Source organism: Meleagris gallopavo, chromosome 14, assembly GCF_000146605.3.
Source record: "Meleagris gallopavo isolate NT-WF06-2002-E0010 breed Aviagen turkey brand Nicholas breeding stock chromosome 14, Turkey_5.1, whole genome shotgun sequence".
Classification (NCBI taxonomy): Eukaryota; Metazoa; Chordata; class Aves; order Galliformes; family Phasianidae; genus Meleagris; species Meleagris gallopavo.
The window spans coordinates 6,085,281-6,087,790 of NC_015024.2; the positions used below are offsets into that span (position 1 = coordinate 6,085,281).

A 2,510-nucleotide genomic window follows, 5' to 3' on the forward strand; every position below is an offset into this window, starting at 1 on the left:
TCTAGGAAGGATTTTCCAGGAAACACCCTAGCTATTTCATGGCATGGACACTGCTGTTGTATCAGGTCTATATCCCCATTTGTGGAGTACCATTCAAGAGCATCCTTTGAGTTGCTGAGTAGCTGCTGATTTCTTTTGATTACTTGTAGTACTGCTGTGATGTGGTCTGTGTATGTTAAAAAATTAACTTTTAACTTCAGAAAAACATCAGTCAAATTATTTTATGCACTGAGGGAGAAGGAGTGGGTTTTTCTGGGAGCAAACCTATGGAATGAAGAGTACCTCAGTCAGCAAGGATCATCCCTGGCACAAAGCGGATGAAGGAATTTTAGATGACATGAGAAAAAAAACAACAAAAAACAGAAAAAAGAACCACAACAGGAAATAGAAGGATTTAAAGAATAAATAGAAAAACTGCTTTGCATTGTGCCAAGACATCACATGTGATAATCAGACATCACTAATTGTTATCATAATTATGATCTGTTCTCATGCTATTCCCTTTTGCTTTGTCATTTACAGTTATCATGTGCTTATCTTCGAGCAGTCTGATACTGTTCACTGCTTGGTTGGTTAGCCTTAAAAATATTATTAGCTTTTCAAAACATTTGGAAGGTTGGAAAACTATTGGAAAACTATTATCCAAGGAAATTTTTGGAGTACATTGCAGATGGCAAGTGACTGAACAACTCACTCTTGATTTACTGTATTTGAAAAGGCCCTGTCCCTCTGCATTTCCTTACACAACACAAGCTGCAGCTGCCTTTTCTAATGCTGCTGCTTCTCTACTTTTGTGGCAGGCTGTTTTACCCTTAAACAACTGGTTCAGGCATTGCCTTCACCCTCATCCTTTTCTAGCCCTTTTTCTGAGACAGTGCAACACCTAACCTCCTGCTTGCTCCCCACCTTCTTGCCTTATTGTCAGCTTCCTCCTCTAGAAGGAGGGTCTTAGTTACAGTCATGTCATTTGTTCTTCCTTTTGTGCAGCACCTGACACAGGAGAGGACACCACCTTTTTGCTCCCAGGGATGCTCGAGGCAGCTTCCACCTTCCAGGTCCTTGCCTTCCATGCTGCAAACTTACCTCTTTGCCTTCTTCCATTGCAGCCTCAGTTGGAGGAAACAGAAGTGGGGAACAACGTCCCTGTTGTCAGTTTTGTCAGTTGCTATTGAAGTAGAGACTGTAGAATAGAGAGTCACAAAAGAAAACAGGAAATAGTTCATTTGCTGGGAAACAAACAAAAAAATGATACCAAATGATTATTTTTACTGTTCAAAATTATAACAGAAAAAGGGCCGAATTGGAGGCAAGCAGCTCAATCAGAATCTACCAAATGAATGAGGAGTGTCATTTTCATAGAAATATCAAACATCAAAGAACATTTCTGGTGTTAAAATGTAAACAACAGGTTGAGTTTTTGGAAAATCAAGCAGTGAAACTGTTACAGTCAATATGGTAGGAATAAAATAATATTTCATAAAGGGATTTCCAACAGAGGTGGAAGTGTGCAGTTTGTTACAAATCCACAGGATGCAGTTGCCTTTCAGTTTACTGTTTTCTCAGCCAATATGAAAAGTCTTTCAAATAGAAAGATTTAGTTGTTTGGTTTTTTTTTCCCAACCTAGGAGACACCAATTTGCAATATGAAGATGTAACTAAACAGCTTGACATATTGCTTTAGGTTCTTTCAGTTCTTTCAGAGATTTCATATCATTCATCTTCTGCCTGGACTGTAAACTGTAGTTTTACTTACATTATATGAGTAATGGATTCATGTCCATGAAATAGGAGATACTCAGCTGAGTACACTTTGAAGGTACATCTTAAACTGACCTTCAGATTGAGCACCCAAAAACTGTGTCATCCAAAACCCATACCCACACAAGCTTTCCATCCCACACAAATATTAACCAGCAGCATTCTGACATTCAATAAAGCATGCAATTCTAATAATAACTGAAAATTTTCCAAGTTGTGCCTAAATAGAGGTAATTATATATCCATACCTGTATTTGTAGTGTTCTTATGGTGTCTTATGGCTTGTGTTGGAAGGGTGCCTTTAATGTTCATTAATTTCCAACCTCTCTGCTGTGGGCTGGGACATCTCCCACTAGATCAGATTTCCTGATGATCCATCCAGCCTGGTCTTGAATGCCTTCAGCAATGGGGCATCCACAACTTCTCTGGTCAACCTGTGCCAGTGCCTCACCATCTGGGGAAAGAATTTCTTCCTAACGTCTAAAACAAATCTCCTGTCATTTAGTTTAAAACAATTCCCCTTTGTTCTACCACTATCTGCTTTGGTAAAAAGTTGGTCTCCATCTATTTTACAGCCTTCTTTAAGTACTGGAAGGCTACAACAAGCCTCCTCCAAGCAAAACAAGCCCAACTCCCTCAACCTTTCTTCATAGTAGAAGTGTTCCAGTCTTGTGAGCTTCTTAGCGGCACTCCTCTGGACTTGCCTACCCCACAGCTCCACATCTTTCTTGTGCTGGGTGCCCCAGACCTGG

At 39.8% G+C, this 2,510-nt stretch overlaps 1 long non-coding RNA gene across 1 annotated transcript; it reads right to left on the minus strand.

The window, feature by feature from the left end:
- Positions 1 to 281: 281 nt before the first annotated feature.
- On the minus strand, positions 282 to 2,195 carry LOC116217166. Its single transcript, XR_004161296.1, has 2 exons — positions 2,007 to 2,195; positions 282 to 1,180 (listed from the first exon to the last, which is right to left on the minus strand). It is a non-coding gene; the product is annotated as an uncharacterized LOC116217166 (long non-coding RNA).
- Between the last annotated feature and the right edge of the window lie 315 nt (positions 2,196 to 2,510).